Source organism: Juglans regia, chromosome 10 (genome assembly GCF_001411555.2).
Source record: "Juglans regia cultivar Chandler chromosome 10, Walnut 2.0, whole genome shotgun sequence".
Classification (NCBI taxonomy): domain Eukaryota; kingdom Viridiplantae; phylum Streptophyta; class Magnoliopsida; order Fagales; family Juglandaceae; genus Juglans; species Juglans regia.
The window spans coordinates 34,220,918-34,244,362 of NC_049910.1; the positions used below are offsets into that span (position 1 = coordinate 34,220,918).

General features: G+C 33.9%; 2 long non-coding RNA genes and 1 pseudogene across 11 annotated transcripts; 2 read left to right on the forward strand and 1 right to left on the reverse strand.

Moving 5' to 3' along the window:
• Nucleotides 1-2,676: 2,676 nt before the first annotated feature.
• LOC109015262 lies at nt 2,677-3,514 on the forward strand (annotated as a pseudogene).
• Nucleotides 3,515-8,646: 5,132 nt separating this feature from the next.
• Nucleotides 8,647-12,977, reverse strand: LOC108983172. 5 transcript variants are annotated; one of them, XR_004802599.1, is made up of 5 exons: nt 12,810-12,977; nt 12,613-12,703; nt 10,880-10,961; nt 10,679-10,762; nt 8,647-9,955 (listed from the first exon to the last, which is right to left on the reverse strand). It is a non-coding gene; the product is annotated as an uncharacterized LOC108983172 (long non-coding RNA). The 5 variants fall into 5 exon arrangements; XR_004802600.1 differs by having other exon boundaries at nt 8,647-9,967; XR_004802601.1 differs by having other exon boundaries at nt 8,647-8,917; nt 9,865-10,762.
• Nucleotides 12,978-17,741: 4,764 nt separating this feature from the next.
• LOC109005312 lies at nt 17,742-21,187 on the forward strand. Of its 6 annotated transcripts, none has more exons than XR_004802607.1 (4): nt 17,742-18,059; nt 19,650-19,787; nt 19,897-20,702; nt 20,795-21,187. It is a non-coding gene; the product is annotated as an uncharacterized LOC109005312 (long non-coding RNA). The 6 variants fall into 6 exon arrangements; XR_004802604.1 differs by having other exon boundaries at nt 17,886-18,067; XR_004802605.1 differs by having other exon boundaries at nt 19,897-21,187.
• The last annotated feature ends 2,258 nt before the right edge of the window (nt 21,188-23,445 follow it).

Below are 23,445 nucleotides of genomic sequence, written 5' to 3' on the forward strand. Positions count from 1 at the left end.
CTGTGTGAGAGCTTTTTCACCGCGATCTCTCTCTCATCAATCAACTTCCCCTATTACCAAAAGCATCCCAAAACTTAGAAGAAGTTTCAATTGCCCTTTGAGGTTAGTAGGTTACTTTGATAACAAAGAAGCTCTCTCCCTTGGGATCCAAAGGTCTAGCCCAAAACATGAGAAAGCTTGGTAAATTATTATCATTTGGAATGTAAACTCAAGCGTGGAAAAATATGCTTCTGCAAATTTAATAATTTAACACTATAGAAATGCTACTCTCAGGCAAGTGGCTTAACTATTAAACATATACATATGATGTACATGATATCAATGATTCTATACTATCTTCTAAATTGGTAATGTTCATTTGTATAATATTAGTGGTTGTACTTATGTTCTAAATTATTCCCACAAATTTTCAGAAACCTCCTCTATTTTCTAAAATCTCATTTTTCCGTTGTATACCAATATGATTAAGTTGTTCCTAATTCACCGACCAAGTTAGTTTCATTCCTTGTCTCATTAATCTTTATCTCCTTCACTATTATTTCCCAAAAGACGTACAACTTTTTACACACCCGGCAACTCCCAGAACGTAATTTGCAAAGATTATAGAGGATGAGGCATTTTCGTCCTCTAACGCTCTGTTCTATTTCAAAAAAAAAATGAGAAAATACCAAAAAATTGAGAAAACAGGCACATCATTAAATCATTTCCCATTACATTAAAATCTGGATATTTATGTTTCCAGCAGGACGAGGGGGGAACAAGCTAAGATAGAACTGTATATCTAATCTTACATCTTAAACTTTCTCAGAAACCATACAGAGTTTAAAGTTTAAACTTCTTTGGAAACCCAAATTACAGCTGAATTTAATCATACCTTGTATACGGGTCCAAAGCCACCTTCGCCGAGCTTGTGAGTTAGGTGAAAATCTCGGGTGGCGGCAACTAAGAGCATTAGTATTAGTCTATGTATATGCATATACAAAGTCATATTTACATAATATGACCCTAAAATCTTCTACATTGGCTTATACATATCCAAATATTTAACTACCTATGAATAGTGCTTATCCAAATTTGGATAACTACTATTCACCCTACAAATCATATTTAAATAATTATTTATCCCTCCTCCCACTCTCTCTCACACAATCCTTTCATTTTCTCCCTCCTTCAACAACAAAACAAACATTCACTTGCACATTCATTTTATTATTATAATATATTATATATTTTTTTTTTCATTTTATTATATTTTTAATATACTATTATTAAAAAATTATATTTTTTATTATTAGATTTGTATTATTAATGTCAAATGTATGTAGTGGATGTTAATTGTAAAATATATATAAAAAAATTGATTTTAGCAAAAAAGTTATAATAATAAAATAATAAGCCAATGTGAGAATTTTGTTATTTCGTCTCAAATAACAATAATAAAATATGCATAAGCCAATGTTATAATAATATAACAATAATAAAAGTTATAATAATAAAATTGATTTTATTATTATTTCGTCTCAAATATGCATAAGCTAATGTGAGAATTTTGTTTGAATGTCAAAGTGAATATGTAAAAGAGATAATTTTGCATATGGATATGCATAAACCAATACTAATGCTCTAAGGTCTCTTACGGAAATAGTTTCTGTCCCTATTGAGCAATCGCATGGGAAGATCCCTCCCATAATTCCTTTGTCTCGACAACCAGAAACAACGCAACCTCACATTAAAAACTCATGTCCAGCCCTTGCACCACCGTACGCCGCATGGTGCTAAGTCATTGACAATGTTCCTCCGTGTCACCATGATTGCATCAGTAGCCACTTGTAAAGTCACCGCAAGCCAACTCTATAGAAGACCCAAGCTGATGGAATCAAGGCCACCTCAAGGAGGAAACTGAGGGGGGGAGACGCGGGGGTGGAGGAGAGGAACAAAAGAAACGAGGAGGGAGGAGAGCAGGGGGAGATGCACACGGGGGTGGGGGTGGGGGTGGGGGTGGGGGGAGAGGGAGAGGATGGCAACGCAGGGTAGGGGTGGGGGAGAGGATGTCGACGCGGGTGGTGGGGGTAGGGGGCGACCGGGGGAGGGGAGGAACAAAAAGAAACGGGGAGGGGAGGAGAGCTGGGGCGACCCGGGGGAAGAGGAAGAAAGTGATTTCAAATGTGAATTGTCTGAGGGAGGGAAACACAATTGTGAAATGGACACGTAAGGTGTGCGATCGGCTGATGTAAACAGTGGCTGATGCCAAAAATTATTCTATTAAAAAATATTAAAAAAAAAATTAACTAGCGGTCGCTCATTTAGGTTGAGTTTGGATGTTGAAGTAAGTTAAGTTGAGTTGAGTTGAGATGATAAAATATTGTTAAAATATTATTTTTTTAATATTATTATTATTTAAAAGTTTAAAAAAATTAAATTTTTTATTATATTTAGTGTTAAAATTTTAAAAAATTATAATAATAAATTGAGATGAGTTGAGAGTAGTTGATGATCGAACGAAACCTTAGTAAGCAGAAATGCCAGAAAATTAGAGATGCTGAGGAGAAAGCCAAGCAAAGCCTGACGAAGACAGAGAAGAACTCGACCAGGCCCGCAAACGCATCGCCGCCACCTCCGCCGCCAGCAACTCGACAGCCACGCCAAAGACTCATCCATCCCCCTCCGTATCCGCCTCTTCTCTCAAGAAACAAACAAAACTAACCTATACGTCATATACAACCCTATAAGTTGTTACTATCTCTTTCTTCTTCTTTTGGGATTTTTGGGGAATCCAACCAGCTGATTCATGGAGGTCGAGGTTAAACTTCGGCTTCCAGACGCGGGGGCCCACCGCCGCGTTACCAATATTTTGGCCCCGTTCCACGTCAAGGCTCACCGCCAGGAGAACCACTTCTTCGACGGCTCCGCCGCTGAGCTCTCGGCTCTCAGAGCCGTCCTCAGGCTCAGATTCTCCGACAAGGACCCCCGCTGAGTCGTCACTCTCAAAGCCAGAGCCATCCTCGTCGACGGCGTGAGCCGCGTGGAGGAGGACGAGGAGGACCTGGACCCGTCTATCGGGCGCGATTGCGCGGCCGAGCCGGCGAAGCTGAGCGCCGTGGAGTCTAGGGTTGTGAGGAGGGCGAGGGAGGAGTTTGGGGCGTTGGGGTTTGTGGGGCTGGGAGGATTTGGGAACGTGAGGCAAGTGTACGAGTGGAAGGGACTGAAATTGGAGGTGGACGAGACTGATTTTGGGTTTGGGACTCTGTATGAGATTGAGTGTGAGAGTGAAAATCCCGAGGACGCCAAGAAATTACTCGAGGAGTTTCTCAAGGACCATGGGATCAACTATTCGTACTCGGAGAAGTCCAAATTCGCGATTTTTCGGTCCGGGAAGCTACCATAGTGAGTTTTAGTTTTTGGATGTTGATTTCTTGTTCGGGTGGTTGCCGATGTGATGCTTGCATATGCGATTAATGACATTTATGTTCCTACTGATTGGATTTGTGGGTATTTATTTGTTTGCATATTGATAGAGTATTTTTGTTGGATAAAATTTTTAGGTTGCGATTATATGTAGGCAGTAGGATTGTTATAGTTTGACAACTCATCTGAAAAAAGATAAGATTTGAATGGGGATGAGGACAAAACCCTTCAAGTTTACTCCTTACTTGGTAACATGATTCTATTGCTAGTTCCTTCACTGCTTCCAAAATCGACTCGCTTACATTGCACTGCTGCTTCTTCCAAAATTCTGGAAGTGGACTGTATGGGTAGTACTTAGATGATGATCACTTTCGAAGCTCTGGTTTGCATTAAATCCTCGGGCTTGATTATTTATGTTTGCTAGAGATGACTCATGCCATTTCTGAAATCCAGAAGTGTCTATAAAGACTTGGTGGGCTCCAAGCTTGCTCCTCTGTATCAAATCTTTAAAGACTTCGGGGTTAAATGACCTCATAGTGGATAAAAAAGGCGAAGACTAATACTGGTAATGGTTTATCTCGTGGAGCTGAGTCTAGTATGGTATGCTTTAGTTGGGTCAAATTTTTATTGGGTTGGATTGAGTAAAGTATGCCTAAACTAATGGTTGTTTGTCCTTGAGTAAAGTATAGTTTATTTGACGTGAGTATGGTACGCCCAAGTAAACTAACTAATGGCTGGCCTATCTTTACCTTTATGCAATCTTCTTGTGAAACATTTTACTTCCTCTTGGAGGTTGTGATTGTGATCTTTGATGGTTGTAGTGCCCGTTTGGTTGAGTTTGAAAGCATGAAAAGTATGTACTTTCAATAGCTTCAAAGCTCTTTTGAAGAAAAAATAGCATGCTTGGTAAATTTATAAAAAGTGGTTTTAAGTATCCTAAAAAATCTGAAAATCCACTTTTAAAAAAATTCTAAATTGAAACTTTTGTTGAAAAGCACCTCCAACAAGATACTGAAAATAACTGTAACAACTTTAAATGCACATAATTTCTTTGATTTACTTATTATTATTATTTTTTTAATCTAGGACTATGTTTGGCCTGTCACCCATTATTCTTGATCTGATTGTTTTTGGGCCTAATTCTTCCACCTTTACTTTTACACGATTTTCATTCCTCAGTTAACTTATTGATATCCTTGTGAATTGATTATCATTTGCAGTGGTAGTTTGACTCTGATGTTTTTTGTTTAAAATTGATTATTCATCATTGTCCAAGCATGGCCAACATTCCTTTTTTCCAATATGATTTGATGCAGTGACCTATTGATTGCTTTATGTTTGCATTCATGTTTAGTCACCTGGTTCATTTTCACAAATATGAATGTGATGAACTTCCTAGGTGAATGCTGTTCTTAGAGCTTTGGGAATGAACGCATCACACCCCTAGACTTGTAATATCCTTTACGGCCTTGCAGAATTGCTTAGCTGTAGTTTCAGAGCTCACAATGTAATCCATACTTGCTGGCCTGTGTCAGAGCTCATCAAGGGTTAGGTAGCAATAACTATCAGCGATTTCAAGTGCTTTAGTCACGGCGTTGCTTGTCAAACATCATTTTTCACCTCCTTGTATGCATTTCTTTATTGTGATCAAGGATAGGCTCTTGGCTATGTAATCATCACTTACCAGACATTTTCCTTCAGCAGATAAAGGGTATCTAATCCTTGGATCAAGATCACTATTCTCATACCACCAATCTATTAGCACCTGGGTCTTAGTACTATGATTAGATTGCCTACATTTAGAGTTTCTATCGTAATGAATGTGCTAATTTTATTCCAACTATGCATTGCCATGCATCTGTGGTACGTAGTTGAAATGGTAATGAGAAGAATTGTGGTGTGTTTTTGTACACATTTCTTTCCTTATGGAAGAGAGAAGTCTAGTAGACCCGGCATTAATTTACTCATTCTGAGTGAGGTCAGTTAATTATACTGTGGTTCTGTCAAAATAATATTGGTTGTTGAAACTTACATTCCATGATAAGTTTTACTACTCGAGAAAGTTGAATCTTCACTTATCTGGTTGCATGTGTTATTGATCTCACCTATCTGTAAATATTACTTTTGAAATGTTTACTTATCTGGTTTACATATTTATGCGTATTTGGTAGGTTTTCCCAGACAGATATGTGGTGTTCGGAAGAACACTCCCAAGTTTGCAATAAAGGCCATTTGTTTATTCTGTCACAAGACGGTTTTATAAACTTTCTGGCTAAATTTACCAACTTTGGTTGTTTTGACTGATTTCAAGTCCTTTTCATTTCTATTTGTTGCTGCTCGATAGGATTATTTCCCCTGGATTCATATTCCATGCCAACCAATGCTCATCAAATGATGATGTTTGGGTTCATCTTTTCCTTATCTTTCTGTCGTTTTGTTGATGGGTTTGACAACGTTTCCTCGATTGATTGAGAGAATTTAGAGGCGAGGTGTGTGTTTCGCAAATCCACAAATAGTTACTGGACAATTAGTTAGCTGAAGTTAGTAGTTACTTCATAATCAATGATTTTTTAGTTATTCTGCTTATCATCTTTGTATTTAGATCAATTGCTGCTCCTATTATTAGGTTTTCCACTCTTATACTTAACAATACTGGGCCCCTTGAATCTTTTAGATCTAGATGCTCTATGTCCAGTTTCCATTTTCTGTTTCAAATCTCTAATCAGTGGAACTGATGAGCACCCGAGGGATTTAAAGTTGCTGTATGTGCTAGCTGTTCTTTCTGCCAAATTAGATATTAAAAATGTTCATATCTTATTGAATAAAATTTGAGTTGTATTTTAATTCAAATCGTCACAAAAAATATTTTTTGTGACAATTGAACAATAAACCGACACAATATATATATATTTTGTGATGCAGTTGTTCTGTCAATACGTGGACGATTTTTAACACTAATTTTGTGACAGTTTGGTTTATTTTTATGACGGTTTTGTCCGTCGCAAAAACTACAATATGTTGTAGTGGCGCGACTCGTGATTTGGAGTCTTGGATTTACAAATATGATAAACAGAAAATCACAGAGAGAGATGAAAAGATTTGATCAGCTCATAACACACAAATTGAAGAGCAAGTTGATCGTTTCAACCCTGTATAATATTATATGTATTTATATATATGATTTTTGTAAACTTAATGATTAAAGAAGTATGAGTTTGTGATTTTTTTTTAAATATTTCAAGTGATTTAAAACATGTTTAAAAAAACATACAAAATAAAAAAAGTGTATTTTACATTTCTCCATGCATAGAAACTCTTGTGGCCCCTCTCGGTGGCCTTAGCAGTCCACTATATATAATAAGAAAAATTCTATTCATCATCTTTACACATTATATTTTTTTTTTCTCTTACTAAATATGTGATATATAAATGATAAGTAGAAAAATTTAATTACTTTAAGAAGAATAAAAAATATATATAATGTATGAGTGTGTGGGGATGATGAGTAGCAAAAAGCTCATGATATAATAATCTCTTAACAGAAAATCACAAAAAGATAGAGGAAAAGATTTGAGATCATAACAAACAAATAACTACTAGCTAGATTAATTAAGAGCAAGTCTGATGTTTTGGCCTATATATATATATATAGTCCCTGCAGCTAGCCTACATGCGAAGCTAATTTATTAATTTGTCATCTCAGCTTGTTCATCTAGCTAGAAAACCGGTGATCACCTTCAACCAGAATCATGAAGAAATTATATATTTAGCTGTGTTCTTCTTCGTTATTTGCTCAGTCACAGTCATTATTCAAAACTTGCCTTGTGCTTATGCACGGGATTTTGATGTTCTCAATCATCATGATGATCATGATCACCCGGACCCCCAACGTCCTACAGACGAAGTTGGGAAATGCTTGACTGCTGTCTCAAAGATAGAGCCATGTGTGGCCGATATTATTCGGGCAATTTTATCATTAATTAACTTCACTAATTTAGGCCAGACTTGTTGCACTGCCTTCAACCAGCTGGTTTCTGAGGATTGCCATGGCCAACATGCTCGCGAGGGTGATCATTTCTTGCACCATCCATGGCTCAAGGACCATTGTTCTCAATTTGCTGCAAAGCCTCCATCTGCAACACCAGCTCCGCCTTCCCCATGAACATGAAGTCCTGATCCAGCTTGCATTATCTACAAGTGGCATGGATTGATGATCCTAAAATCTCTGAAGAATAAGATGATTACCAGCTCGATCATTCTGGTTAAAATAAATTAATTCATGTCGATCGATTAGCTAGGTAAGTTTCTTGTACTGTTTAATTCCTTAATTCTTAGTTTTTATGATCTTTCTTTGTTTTCAACGAAGATGTTCTTTTTTGCCATTAATGCGTGAGCTCGATAATTTAGTGATCATCATCGATATGAGACTACTGCATGCATGCTCTTTAATTTCCACATTATATATATTGGAGTTTTATTTTTATTATTATCATTAATATTTTTGAGTTTTTGCTATTATTATTTATATATGATTAATATTGGAATTACGTATGCTTCAATTAACATATATCATATAGTCAATATATATATATATAGAAATGATATTTACAGTCGTAGAGTGCGTAAACGTCACGCAACCCCTAAAAAAAGTGAGGAAATACGGGATCTACATGAAAAAAAATAATTTTTTAATAGTAGACTTAACTCTTTTTCAAAATAATTGCATGATGCTTGCGCACTCCACAACTGTATATAGCATTACACACTACCATGCATGGCTAATAATTAATGTAGTAACAAAACGAGTCAGATTAATGTAAAGGTGATATATAGCCTTCATCAATCCACTCGACCATTTTCTATGTGCCCACTCATGCATGCATGCATGCATATATATATATACTAGGTGAGAGCTACGTGCAAAGCACGTTTGTCTAGTTTTATGAAATGATTATTTGTAAAAAATAATATATATTTTATAAAATTGATTAATTTCATTTAGTAATTTAAAGCATAGTGCAAAATATAAAAATATTAATTCAAAATAAAATATCATTCAATTCAATCAAATACATGTTGAATTCAACTTTTAACGCCTCCTATAGACCACCCTTTGCTTTTCCAACATTAATAGCAATTAGACACTTGTATGAACATGGACCTGGTGGACGTGACTCATGATCAGAGTTATCATGATCCTCATCATCCTGATTGTGCTTGAATCACTATCACTCCGCAATTGAATTGAGCAAGCCATAAAAACTTAGGAACCCAAAAAGTCAAATGAAAATGTTAACCAAAAAAAGCAGTGACATAATACTGCAAAAAGTTCAAATAGCTGATAGAAAGAAAGAAAAATGGAAAAACAGGCATTCTCTAGAAAGTAATAAGAAACCAGCACAGAAAGAGTCCTACAAGAGCACGCAGATTAACAATAATAATAATCATAACAACATGCTTTAAAGTGGCTTCTCCAATACAAAACTTCACGATCTGAACTTCGTCCAAGTTTCTGCAAATGTCATAACAGTACAAGAAGGTTAAAGATGTGAGTCCCAACTTCCAACAAAATCATGGCAAGAGGTAAGAAATCAAGTTCACAAGATCTCCATGAAACATCAGCCTGTCAAAATTTTAGATCATAACAATGAAAGAGTTAAGAATTGTAAAAACAATATATCAACAAAAATTATCCAGCAATAAGACACGTGCACTTAATTCTAGTTATATACATAAAATATATTAGCATATATAAAGGAAATTGTAAGTGTAGTTTGAAACAGATAATTACATCCATCACTGCATGATAAAGTTACAAGTGATCTAGATAAAGGGGAAAAAGCATTATCAACTGTAGTACCGAAAACCAACTCTTTTTCTTAGATTCTTTTGTCTTGCCAGTCGTGCTTTTACTCTTTATTTTTTTACCAAATCTGGATGGTATTAACTCACATGAATAACCATGCAGGAACTAAAGATGAAACCAAAATAATGTTGTTTTTAGCCTCACCATCATTCATCAAGGGGAAAAAAAGAAACAGGACATCCTTCAATTTGTTTTTTTTTTTTTTTGGGGGAGGGGGGGGTGTGGATTTTATAAACACAAAAACCTAGAAAAAGTTTTGGTCCGACATTTTCATTTTTATGTATCATAGTCAACTAATACACAGTTTATAAATTATTTTTCATGGAGTTTCAAACTCTTGAACCCTTTGACAAATGCTTCACAATCATATTATGATTGTGCAGGTTTCTTTACAAAGAAAAAAGAAGAAGAAAAAGAAGCGAAGGTCCACAGAAGAAACAATTACACATTAAGATGCACACATGCAACTACAAATAGTAAATCTAAAATTTTCATTTACATGATTAAATATTAAGATCCCCATTCCTAGCATCAATGTATCACACCTACAAAGTAAAAACTCTAATAGATGTAAATGTTTGATAAGCTCTCACAGGAATAGAAAATACGTATTCACTTGCCACAATATATAGTTATTTGCCCTTCCTACTAAGCTCCAATGTAATTAAAGGAATCACCGGATTGCTGCACAGACCACTTGTGAATCAAAATTAATTAAATAAGCATCATAAACTCAACACCACTAAACTGAAACAACGAAACTACAAGACTAAATGGTTAGTAACTGATCAGGCTCAAGTTTCATAAGATGGCAGAGCTATCAAGTTCAACCAAGATCAATAATCAATCAAAATTTCATTTAGTAAGACCAAATTAAAGCAAATGGATCTGGCATGCATACGTCTTTGACTTTTTGCAGAAAAGGGGCTAAGTAATCCTTCCATTAATTAATCACCATTAATTATTTTAAAGCTATGATCGAACTTAATTTGGTTGAAGTCATGCAAATATATATTATAAGTAACAAGTACTATAATATGACGAAAGTATAAATAAATAAAGCAAACTATGATGAAAGTACAATGAAGACCAATATCTATGACAGAGAGGAAGTGATATAGTATTAGTAAACTATTTACAAAGAAAAGAAAGAGTTCAAAAAAAAGTTTCTGTGGAGCTGTAGGGTCATGGTGGAAGTATGTACCAAAGAACTGCCTGGCCTTGAATAGAAGAACTAAATCATGGAAAAGGATAGCAATAACCATCTCCAAAGTATTCGGGATTAGGCTTATTTAAGTTGAGGTCAATTTATATTTCCTACTATTAAAGACCCGTTCTTCCACATACTTAAAATAACATAAAAAGTATACATAAATTAATGCTGCTATTGTTCAACATTAGAAAAACCTTTAAACTCCAGCATATTCCATGCTGCCTCAGCTTGAGCAGAAGCCTTTCCCTCAGCAGCACGTCTTAAGGCCTTTGCAACAGCTAGAGAAGAGATGGAAAAAAAATATGAGCATAATGGCTTTCTATATTAGATTCATAGGCAGAGCAGTTACTTATATTAAATATGTGCGTAACGTAGAGGATTAAGCATGAACGTACTTCTCAAGACAATCATTCAACTCATCTCCAGAACTGTCTCATATAGGTCCATCTCCATCCTGCAAATCATCCCCATGACAATCTGAAAAAAAGATGAATAAGATGTACTGCTACCAAACTACCAAAATCTCATATTCTACTCCAAAAGAAATTTATGCCATAACAATTGTGAAGATAACAATTAAAGAAAATATCTTGCATGAGAAATTCCAAAAGGTAATTCTTGAGCAGAAAAGGTGACGTTTTCTCAAATAATTGAAAAAGAAAAATAATGTTTTTCTTTTTTAATGCAAACAATAGCAAAATGGGTTCACTTTCATTTTGAATATCCAAAGTTGTTATGCCTTAAGGATGTAAAAGGTCAAAGCAGATGTATTTGATCATATAAACGCATGGGAAAAAAGGAAGGTTTTGCTAGTATCAAAATCCACATTTAAGCATGGAAATATTTTCTTATGATAATTTCATGCAGACAAAGAAAGCAGCTACCAGAGCAAGGGTCTATTTAACTTTCAATTGCTGAAATTTATTTATAAAAGAAAATAAAAGAAAGGAAAGGAAACAAAAGAGCTAAACACAAGAAGTTCTTCTCTTTTTTCAATTAATTGAAACACCAATGGAAATGCACGTGACCTCATGCATCATCCATCCTTATGCAGGTTGGAAGTGCCACTCAACACAAAAATAGAAAACATAAATAAAATGTAAAAAACATTTGATCATAAGTTACTCACTTAGATTTGCCTTAAAACATATAAACAGATCCCTGAACTGAAGGTTGAAGAAGTTCATCAATTTCCTTCTCCAAGAAGAGAGAAAATGAATTGGGAAAACCATTCTCTGGCTGCGAATATGATATACTTTCCTCTCCCTACCCACGTCAAGCATATCAGATCATACTCAAGAAAAACTGTGTAAACTATGCCAAATTTCTCAGTTAAGTAGGTAAGATAATGTGTTGTATTAAAATATATGATACAGCACACAAATAAGCATTGTACCTTGCCAAGGTAGTTATAGTCTCAAAAAAAAAAAAAAATCTGGAGACAATATCTTCAAAGACACAAAAAGAAAACAGAAAAAGACACAGCAAACAAAAAAAAAGCAAAAACAAAGAAGAATAGAATCAATGTAAAATAAAATTTTTGGCAATATCAGGAAAAAAAAAATCCACTTCTCATTTACCTACACAAAGGATGAAAGAAGAAAAAAATGAAAGCACAGATAAAAGGAAAGCAAAAACAGAAAACAGAAACAAAAAATAAAATTTAAAGATAGACCAACTTCAAAAAAAATTTACATCTACTCCGATGTGTATGTACAAAGCATAAACAAAACAGAAAAACTAAAGAACTAAAAGCATTTAAAAAAACTACCAGAACAAGGAAAACGTAGAAAAAAAAAGGAAGAAAAGGTGAGAGAGATAGAGAGAGAGATGATAGAAATTAAAGAGATGAAGACAATAGGACCAAGAATGCAGTTTTTAGCCGAGACTGCACATCTGAGCAAAAAAAAAAGGCCCATTTAGGGTTTTTGCAACCCAGATTCTTTGAATAGGATGATAGCTTTGGAATAAATTTGGAAATTTTGACCGGGTCGACGCTAGGGTTTCCGAGAGTGTACAAAAACTGAGAGATATGGAAAAGCTTTTTTTGAAGTTAGATCTACATTAACGGATCCAAGCATTCTATAAAACCTCAAAACATACTGAAAAAGTTAAAAAAAAACCCCACCTTTTGGGAGATCTATCACTGTTCTTGTTTTGGAGGCACATCTGTTTGTAAGATCTGGACCCCCACGAAAATGGAGACGAACACCACAAACCTGAAGATAAAAACATGCACATCAGACAAGCAAAAAAATCAACTTCAACGGCTACCCCCTTTATTCGGCCAAAAACCTAAAAAAAACAAATAAAATCAAACCAAACCAGCGGAGACGAAGGGCCGGCGAGGAGAGGAAGAGGAAGGAGCCGAAGCTTCCCTTCCCCCTAGCTGGATTCGGAGGAGCGAGTTTTAGAGCGTTTCGGAGCGAGGTTCTAGAGAGAGATGTGGTCTGGTTTGAGAGAGCCCATTTTCGACTGGGATCAAAATGAACGCGATTTGCTGCTTTAACGTGGACTTAACGCCATTGGATAGGCACTTAACGGAAAACAAGAATTTCCGTCTACAGCCGTTTGATAGGCACTTATATAATAGAAGATAGATATATGCATGCATGGTCGAAGGAAACGTCGATATATCGATCCATTGCAAAGCTAGGAAAGCTGAATATTGATGATTGTACTTAAGAATTAAAATGGGCATCCCGGGCGGCAGATGATCATGAACTTGTTGTTACTAATAATCAAAGAAAGAACGTATAAAAGAATTTTATTTATTAAATAAAACAAAGATGAAAAAGAATAAAAGAAAAAAACCAAATCTTTATATAAGTGCATGCATATATAGAAATTCAAAGGATTGCAGCATTAATCATGCATACATATATAAATTACTTAATTCCTATGTGGAATTAGCTGATCACTTTATATTAGATCCATTCTTCTAATTAATATCCATATTAATTATTTTTCTTATGGATTGTTTGGGAATTAAAGGGAATGAAATGGGAAAATTAAAGAGAATTTCTTTTAGAAATATTCTATCATTTCTAGATCTTGTTTGGGATTTTAAGTACTAAAAGATCAAAATGAAATGAATATCATTAGTATTCCTTCGTTTGAAAAATCTTATAATACCGAATCATGCATTATGCATGAAATTAATATAATAAGTAAACTATATATATATTAATTGATACTGAATGCAGATTTATACAATAAATTAAATATAATAAAAAATAAGTGATAATACCATATTATATGCACACTAAAATATTATCAATATATTCCAAGTATGGTCATATTATAATATAATATTCTAATGCTTTTGTTGATTTTCTGATATATGTTCTATATATAGTGCATTAGACTTTCATATTATGTTCTAAATGACTCGATCATGGAGCTCTCAAAAACCGGGAGTCATCTCTCTCTCTCTCTCTCTCTCTAGTCAAGATCTAATATTCTAATGCCGAGTATAATCTTTGATTAGTTTTAATATTGAATTTTCCGGATATGGTCGACATGAATGTATAGGACTCTGCACTGCATTGGAGTCTATATATAGTTAATTAGGAAGGAAGTCTGTTTATTAGCACTTTGGATTTTAAGATAACTCATGTGAAAGAGAGGAGATTTTTAAATGAAGGTTATCACCTTTAAATCTAACCAATTTTGTCGTTAATAAATTATAAATTTATTATTATCCTTGTTTTTGATCAATCGCAACAAGCTGTTTCTAAAAATAAAAAAGAGAACAGAAATATAAGAATTATTTGAGGATATTGACATGAAAAAAAAAATAAGGAATTTGATTGTATAAAAAATGTATAAGAGAAAATTCAAATAATATGTTTTTTCTTTATTTTTTTAACTATAAAATAATATAATTTTAAATAAAAATTCACTTTAATATATATATTTTCTCTGTACAAAACTAATAAATTTTATGAGTTTTTATAAACGCCTATCACAAGTACTATACATTATAATTATCAGTCTATAAACCTGGTTGTTTGAAAGTATCATTTTCCATTATATACAAATATAATTAACTGCTAAGTATAAAAGACGAACTGATCACTCCTACTTTATCTCCTGGGACTTTGAACTTGGGATCAGTTGGACTTAGATTCAATGTTATCTACAAGAGATATTTGTTCGATCGTAATAGTAATCTTTCATCTTCACATGATCTACCTGAGTTTTTTTTTATTTTATTATTATTATTATTTGACAACAAACATGATCTGATCTTTCTACTCCCTGCGGATCAAGGAAATCCAGTCCAATTGAACTTTCTCCTCCGATCTTCTTATAAACCAGTCTAACAACACCAAAGTATCACTCTTTCTAATTCTATTAAAAAACTGGCTAGTTTTAAGCTTTAGCAGCCAGCAGCATGAAGAACGGTTTGGTGCTATTCGCGGCCATAGTATTGATCTTCTTGATTTGCCCACTCGCAGTGATATGTAGGGATGATAACTGGGTTGCTAGATGCATCTTTAAGTATCACTCCGTTCTAGGTTGTGCTGTTAGGACCTTTAATCCCCAAGTCCCCGTCGATCCAGAATGTTGCAAGATTATTGACAATTTCGATCGTACATGTGTTTCTAAATCGAGAAGTTTTGAACACCTAGAGTGTTCGTTTCAGTTGATTAAGAATAGATGTGGGAAGCAACACACTTCACCAAATCCACCTTCAGTATTGCCACCAAGTCCACCTTCTCCGAGGTCAACCCCGCCTCCTCCTTCTTCATCAATTACTCCTCCTCCAGTACTACCTTCAAGTCCACCTTCTCCAACGCCAACCCCGCCTCCTCCTTCTCCTTCTTTTTCTTCATCAAGCACTTCACCTCCAGTACCTTCAAGCGATCAGACACCCTAGCAACGCTTGCAGGTTTATCCACCAGAACCGTTGCCGATGCCGGATGCCACTGGTCTCTGGGGAACCTGGAAAGGTTGTGGGAAGGATAACGCAGCCGTGGCTTCCGCCCGTAAAGACTGGGACTTCCCAAATAATAGTACTAGTTGTATTGTGACACGTTATATAGGCATTTATTGTGATACGGGAAAGTCTTTGGACACCGTCACTAAGTTTTGCTGTATGAATTATAAAGATCTGCATGTTGTTCCCATTGGAAAGTGTATGATTGTCAAGCCACTTATTGCCCCTCCAGGACAACAATCTCCACCAGCTTCTCCACCGCCAAGCCCTCCTCCTCCACAGACACCGTTGTGTGTTGATCCTCCAGAACCATTGTTGGTGCTTGATGCTAGTGGTCTCTGGGGACAATGGTTAGGCTGTGGGGAGGGCAACACTTCTGAGAAATCCGTCAAAAAATGTTGGGGTAACAAGGATAAAAGCAAGACTTGTTGCAGTCTGGCACGTCACATAGGCATATCTTGTGAGATGGGTAAACCTTTCGACACACTTCATGAGTATTGTTGTTTGATTTACAATAATGATTATCATCCTAATTATGAAATCCCTCGGAAGTGTATGGACGTCAAGCCATATGTGATTCATTGATGGGGGATTAATATCAAACCCTAGGATTAAGTCTTTTATTTTTTTTTAATTTTTTTTTTATGTATTTTCCATCATTTTCTTAGAAAATTAGGCAAGTATTAATTGATGAGAGTTGGTTTAGATTTTAGTACAGTCATGTCGTTTAGGATTGTTTTAGAGTAGTGTCGTTTTAATTAAGTTGTTAGAGGTTTATTAATATCCTTATTTGTTGTCAATAGGGATGTAGTTTGTTTTTGCATGAATTGGGCTCCATATATATATATATACTAGTAAAGGGCAAACACGTGCAATGCACGTGTGCCCAATTGCAAAAATATAAAAAATATTTTTAAAAATAAGAATTTTTTGTAAAATTATGTAATAATAAAATATATACTAATATATATGATTATGAAATGGAATAGTTTTGCTTATGTTTTAATATTTTCTCATTGATCATAAAAAATATTACATATATTATCTGTAGAATATTTATAACTATAACATAAGAATTTTCACAAATACATTTACAATTATACAATTTTCTATTGCAGATTTAAAACCGACTATTGAAGTTGATGTGCGATCACTATACATTTCTAAATAAAATTGATATATAAAAATAGTAAATAAATTATTATTTATTAATATTAGCAATTTATATATTCTAATTATAATGTAAAAATTTTTAACTCCAAAATATGAGAAGAAATGTTTATCTTGATTGTGAAGCCTCTATTTTTTTTGCCACTATAACATAAAATGTTTTTATTTTTTTCATATTCAGTTGTTTTATTGTAATTTTTACATGATATGTAATAAAATGATTGATGTAATAAAATTTAAGTATATGCATATTCTAAAATCTAAAACACAAACGTAAAATTTATGAAAATATTATTCTTCAAAAAGTAAGTGCGACAATATATCTTAAATTTTGGAGACTTTTTTTTATTATTATAATTTTATGGATAATTGATATATTAATTTGGGATGAAAATTATTTTTAACACCTATGTATTTTTCACATCTAAAGTTGTAAATGGGACAAGTAGTGAAAATAAATACAAAAGTAGGGGTAAATTTTTTTAGCAATGCTTCACAACCTCCTAACCTTCACACACTACATTTTTTTTTAAAAAAAATTCTTAATATTTTTTTTGAGTTTATTCTTTTTAAAATAATTTAATTCTTCTATTCATTATTCATATAATAAATATTTAATAAAAGGAAAAAATAATAAAAATTAAAAAAAAGTGTGGTGTGTGAAGATTGTGTGAACAGTAGAAAGTTATGTAGATTTTTTCAAAAAAATTTTCCCTTCTATTTTTTTTCTCTCAGCGTCATGGACATTATAGAGATTATTTGTTTAATGTTTTTAATTATAATATAATAATAATAAATAAGAATAAATGAAGAACAATAACAGAAAACCTGTAAAAAAAATTATAATAGAGTATATATTTTTATATCATGAAGTTTTATAATTATATGAGTGAAAATAATATGACTAATTTTATTAGTAGTAGTGGAATATATTTTTTTTTTGTTCACTTACCCACTTAAAATCTGAGGGAAAAAAAAAAATAGCCCTAAAACCCAGTCGAATTATCAGCAAGAATGACCCAACACGGCGCCGTTTCCTGCACCGAAAGCAACAACCCATCCCCAATTTAGAACGACGTCGTTTTCAGAAGGAGAAAACCTAAATCTAATAGCAGCCGTAGAAATTCATCCTTATCACATCCCTTCCCTCATTTCGCCCTTTCCGAAATCTCTCTCCGTCTCTATCCCTCTCTTTCTTCTTCTCACCTTTCTTCTTCTACTTCTCTCCTTTCTTCCCTTTCCGTCTGCACTCTTCTTTATTTTCTTACCTTCTTCTAAACAAATAAACAAGATATGCAAAGAAATTTTAATTTTCTACCGAATGTGGAATTTTTTTTTTCCCTTTTTTTGTTGTAATTTTTTTCTTCTTGCATGCCAGTGGAATATATTTCATGAACCTGTGTCGGATTTCCACCCGAACGCAAGGCTCGAAGCGACAAGAGGAACTTCATGAAGACATGGTCCGCAGGTTTTTTTTTTTTTTTTTTCCGAATGCTTTTGTGTTTTTGGTTTGAAGTTGGTTCATCTCTGCATTTTTTTCTCTATACATTTGAACAGATCTTCGCATATTTGAAGATCTCGTGTTCAGATCTGACTGGTTATTTATTTTTTATTTTTTGGTTTGCTTCCATAGATCTGAAATAGATCCGACTGAGGTTTTTTTTTGGGTATTTTTTCGTCTTCAGATATGAGTGGCGTCATTCGCTGATCTACAAGTATATGTTGCTGCCTCTGTTTTGCTGTTGTTTTACTCTTTCTTTTGTTTTTTTTTTCTTTCCATGCTTCTAAGTAAATGAAGAAATTAGTGGGAAAATTTTGTCTGATTTCGCGAAATTTTTTTATCTTAAATATATTTTCTGTTGTGCTTGTAAAATTTTTGATTTTTTTGTTCTGTTTTGTAAAGATCAACATCTACGTATAGCAACCTTTTTCACGCTTAAAAATTTTTTTGTTTCGCACATATATTTGACATACCTATTACATGTAATGAGTTTTGGATTAAATTTTAGAATTTTAATCTTCAAAATAAATTGACATGTTATCTATGTATATGCATGTTATGTAAAGAAATTAAATTTTAAAATTTTAATTTTTATGTGTTCTATGTTATGTATACGCATGTTATACATATGAAAGTAATTTTGTCCTGCTGTTATGAGTCCACGATATGATTTTGCTAAACTGTAAATAATTGTTTCTGTAATCATAAAATAATTAAATTTGTTTTCATATGTATATGCATGTTATGTAAAGAAATTAAATTTTAGATTTTTATTTTTTATGTCTTCTAAGCTATGTATATGTATGTTATGAATAAGAAAGTAATTTTGTTATCAGTTGAGGATATAATTTTGCTAAACTGTAAATAATTGTTTCTGTAATCATAAAGTAATTAATTTTTTTTTTCATTGCTAAACTGTAAATAATCGTTTCTGTAATCATAAAATACATTATTTTTTTTTTTCACATCTATAAGTATTAACTATTTTATGAAAGCAAAGGAAATTTCATAATTAATAGAGTATAAGACCAAACAAGAAGCATACCGAGTGTAATCTGAAATCCGAAAGCCAAGCAGCAGACTTTTACACCAAAATCAGACAACGAAATTTGGTTTTATAGTAAATCGGAAGCGGTGGAAATAAAGTAAAAATACAATCTGATAACAAATGTGAACGCAGTGGAAAAGCTAAGTGAAAAAACGGCAGAATGATAAATCCAGAACATATGTCACAATGCATGAATATCCACGTGTACGTTAAAATGCATGACCAGCACAGCTTAAAGTAAATGCATGCCGTCGATCGAGTGTAGCCACGTACGCATGCAGTCTGAGCCGTGACAATTAATTCACATATAAATTACTACGAGTCCTTCTATACACCTTTCCCTTTTTCTCATACGGCACACGAAAGGTGATCTGGTTTTTTTTTTTTTTTTTTTTTTTTTAAACGCTCGTTTAGTTAAACCTAAAATTATACCCTTTCGAATTCATTTTTCCCCCTACACCCACGTTCTTCCTCCATTCTTCTTCCCGCCAACAGAGCCAGCAGCCTCTTCTTCCTCCGACAGAGGCCATTTCACTTTCGCCACCATCTGGGACTGCCGACGAGAAGCTATCCACGACGGACCCATCGCCAACATCAACTTGCATCGACGAGTCTTCAGCTCCACGTTCAACGTCACAGGTTTTTGCCTTTTTTTTTTTTTTTTTTTTTTTTTTTTTATAATCTTTGAGCCATTTCCGTTTTTCTTATGTGTTACAATCTCGTTTTTATGTTTTTCTTTCAACTTCAGCTCGCTTCCAGATCAGTGCTGCTTGTTCCATTCTACGTGGAGCTCTCATTTGATGGTTTACCCCCTGTCAACTCTTGCAAAGAAAACAGAGCACCGAAAATCACAGTAGATAAAGTTTGGGTTTTTCTTTGCTTTAGTTTTTTTTTTTCCTACTATTGCCCGAAAATCACAGTATATTTGATAGATTTCATTTCTTAATTTGTTTGTGAACTTGGAACTTAGGGTTGGTGTTAGTGTAGGTTAATTTTTTTTTTTATATGTCTTGTGTAAGAGTGGAAATTGCATTAAAAGCAAATTGGGTTGCACATATGAGTGCCGTTGCGAGGTGTTTTATTTTTTTGATGCGCTGTGTAACAGAGTTGATGAAGTATGAGAAAATTGCATTAAAAGTCAATTATTTTTTTATTCTAGTTTTCAAATGTATGATGTATGTAATTTAAATGTACGAGTAATCATTTTTTTGTTGTTGCTCCAGCTACATTTATGAACAACTAATATCTATATTTCTCAGCTACATTTATGAATAAACATGTAGTGCAGGGATTCCTACCTATTAAAACAGACCATTATAATTCATTTCAAAACTATGATTCCTTTATACTAGTTTTTTTTTTTTAATGGAAAATTTACATGGTGATTGTCTATTGATTCACTAAAGTAGAATCTATTGAGGTTCATAAAATTCTACTTACCAAGGGATGGGAGAAGTGGGGGGTGAGATTTATAGAATTGCATTGGATAGAAAGCAGCGATAAACATAATTTTCACTATTGGAGAAGGCCGCAACCAAGAGAAAGAAGAAACAGGTACTCGGTTTTTTTTATTAATTGTATATATGTTGGATAGATGTTTGTTTCATTTCTAATAGATGTGTATTTTCTGACATTGTGGAAATTAGACTTGTAGAAAAATATTTGATGACGAACAAGTTGAAGTTGCTGAGGTCTCAGCCCCCCAAGTTGGTGCTAACGTTGAAGATGTTGTTGTTGGAACCCAATATAGTATTGTCACACAACAAACACCATCGGGCAATGATGAGAATTTGTGAAGCATTGTTTATGGGTTTCTTGAAGTATTTCTATTGAAGGTCGTGGTTGTAAAGAATGTATAGATTTGTGGGTGTTCAATGTGTATGAAAATCATTATTATATTTTTGATGGGTTATTTGAAGTATTTTGTAAAATGCTGGAGCCTTTTTGTTGGCGGTTGTGGTTGTAAAGAATGTACAGATAGTCGAATGCAGTACTTGTATAAAAATCATTATTATATAAATCATAGAAATCTTGAAGTATTTTGTGCACATTTATTTCGCTATTGTGGTTGTATGTGACAATTGTTGGTGGAATGTTTTTGGGATTATTAGAGGTTGTGCTAGCGTTGAGTTTTGCTTTTTATAGGTTGAGTTATACTTTGTTTTGCTGCATTTCATTTATTATAAATGCACCAGGTTGACTTTATGTGAGTTTTGCTCATTCAAGTTGAGCTTTGCCTTGTTTTGCTGCATTCCAATATTTTTCAATTTCGGTATGGCACCTTTTGGTATATAACATAACTAGTTATTTTGTTTTAAAAACAAAAAAAGGTTGCTGGATTTACAGGTTGCTGCACGTATATACAGCCTCTCTTATAGCATTTGCAAGATTATTCTTAATTAATTTGCCGTATATTCTTGCTTGCATGTATATATTCGTAATGCATGCTTAAGTGCGTTTATCTGCATGCATTACATCTTGAGCATTTTGCACTAGAGAGAGAGAGAGAGAGAGAGAGAGAGAGAGAGTGAAAAGGCCCTTATGTCAAAACATGTCCATAACATTCATAAACATTGACAAAAGTCAACTCATTACATCACATGTTCATTAAAGTTACTAAACACGACTAATTACATCACATACAGACATGAGTCGAAGCACTGCCCGACATACAGACATGTTTTTGGGATACATAAAAATTACATAAAAAATCACAATAAGCGACAACCACGATGTCAACAACACTTTTAAGATTTTCTTATACTTCTTCTCCATTGCTTTATATTTGGCTTCTTCTGTCAAAACTATTACCCTTCTCAAAGATTCGGAGTTTCGATGGAATGTCACAATGGAGGAAATGCAAATGAAGAGTGAAGTAGGGTGACATTCAAGAGTCTACTCTGACCCAAGTATCCAGCCATAGTCATCTCACTCGTGCAATTGTCCTAGCTTCTGTTCAAAGTAGTCCACCATTATAGGTTCCATGGGAAAGCCGGGGTGACATGACCCTAGAGAGGAGTGCCAAGTTGACACCTAAACCAACAGTAGAGAAAAGTCATGATATATTCCTTTCATCAGGATGCAAAAATCTGAGACAAAGTTTGAATCTTCACAAAGAAATTATATTCTAGTTCACTATTGTTCCTAAATTATTCCAATACAATACAATTATTAGAGCTAATAAGTGTACATTTTTGCTGATCACGTGGCTGTGAGATTGTGGTTTAAGTTTCTGAACTTGTGGTTGGCAGATATACATATAACATACCAATTCCAATTTCCAAATAGATAAAATATCAAAATGGATTAGCATGAAAGGTGTACAATGATGATAAACATAGAGATGATAGCTATACCCGAAGAAAGTCACTATGATTATAAAAAAGAAAAAGCATCAGGCTTCTTGAAAATGAAAGCTCACAAGACAAAGCCACAAACGTGGAACTAGATATATTTGAATACTTCAGGCATACAATAAATTAACTGTTATTTCTTTTATCAACTTCAGAAAACCATTTCCTCTCCTAAACCTAGACCACATTGATTATTCCTAAATATATCACTTTAATTGGGATTTGGTTAGTCATGACGTGCAGTTTTCCCTCCTTATAGGTGCTTATTAGAAACAAAAATGAAATTGAACTGAACAATATCTCACCTTCAAGTGTTTCAGCTCTTAGTGTTTCACGAATGTTAATAGCTCCAACCAAATGAAATGAAAAATGAAGTTCCAAGTGTTTCAATTCCAACCAAATATTAATAGCAGATATGAGATTACGAAGAAGATTTTAGGAGGAAAAGCTAATTTATAATGGTCACCATAACACCCAACATCCAGTATATGAGAGGCGTTATAAACACTTTACCACAAATCTATGCCTTTGCGGAGAAATGGTTCACGAATATGTCTAAGAACAGCAAAGAACTCCATGATAAAATAAGGAGAAGATGACACCTTATCAAAGAAAGTGGTCATTTTGTCAAAAGAACTCTATCAACAGCAAAGAACTCCATCAACAGATTTGCCAAAAGGACTCCATCAACAGATTTGCCAAAATAAAGTGGTCATACACACCAAAGTAGACCCCATGCAAAATTCATTAGGCAAATAACATTACCAAAAAATACATTCTACATAAGATATATCAAGGGTACCAAACTAAGGGGCACCCTGAGTATTGAGGCAAAATGTTTTCTTTGAGTCCTTTTTACAAACACTTGTTATTCATTTCTCAAAGTGGCGTTATCAATCCATATCCCTACATATTTCCATAGCCCAGATTACAATCACCATAAC